This window comes from Elephantulus edwardii, unplaced genomic scaffold, assembly GCF_000299155.1.
Source record: "Elephantulus edwardii isolate Elephantulus edwardi_28Jun2011 unplaced genomic scaffold, EleEdw1.0 scaffold00730, whole genome shotgun sequence".
Taxonomy (NCBI): Eukaryota; Metazoa; Chordata; class Mammalia; order Macroscelidea; family Macroscelididae; genus Elephantulus; species Elephantulus edwardii.
Genome location: NW_006400480.1, coordinates 11,682 through 12,714, shown reverse-complemented (window position 1 = coordinate 12,714; position 1,033 = coordinate 11,682).

Here is a 1,033-nt window from a genome sequence, read left to right as displayed (position 1 = left end):
CGCGGGCTTCAGTAAGTAAGGGGCTGCGCTTTGCGAATACAACGTTGCATAGGTGTTTATGTGCAATTTTATCCTGAATTGCTATGTTTCCTACAAGGAGACAATACAGATTACTGTAAATTCCATGTGACAGACACGAGCGCTTTGGAGACAAATGTTTTCATTCCTTGTGAAAGTCATAGTGTATGTTACCGAGTTTACATCTTTCCAGGCCTGTTTTTCAGTCAAACCCGTGTGGTACCTATTTGCTGCTACATTTAATACCGTTGGTTGTAAAGGGTACAACTTTCTGTGAAACACACTGAGTACACAATGTGGGTGTGATTCTTGGTAAAAATATCTCGGAACGAAGGAAGAAGCACTTCTGGAAATCCCGTGTCGTACAAATATCACCGAAATATCATATACAGCAGAACATCACTACGCTAAATCATTCATTGTTCACCAAGACGCAGATTACAGAGAAAGATATTTCCAACACAGAGTGTCATTCGAGGGCTTCAGTAAGTAAGGGACTGCGCTTAGCGAACACAACGTTGCATAGGCGTTTACGTGCAATTTTGTCCTGAATTGGTATGTTTCCTACAAGGAGACAATACAGATTACTGTAAATTAAGTGTCACAGACAAGAGAGCTTTGGAGACAAATGTTTTCATTCCTTGTGAAAGTTACAGTGTATGTTACTCACAGAGTTTACATCTTTCCAGGCCTGCTTTTGAATGAAATCCCGTGTGGTACGAATTTGCTGTTACTTTTGATACCCTTGGTAGTAAACGGTACATCTTTCTGTGAAACACACTGAGTACACAATGTGGGTGAGTTTCTTGTGAAAAATTTCTAGGAACGAAGGAAGAAGAACTTCTGGAAATCCCGTGTGGTATGAATACCACCGAAATGTCATATCCCGCAGAACATCACTACGTTAAATCATTCATTGTGCAGCAAGACGCTGATTACAGAGAAAGACATTTCCAAGACAGTGTGTTATTGGAGGACTTCAGTACATAAGGTGCTGCGCTTTGCGAACACAACG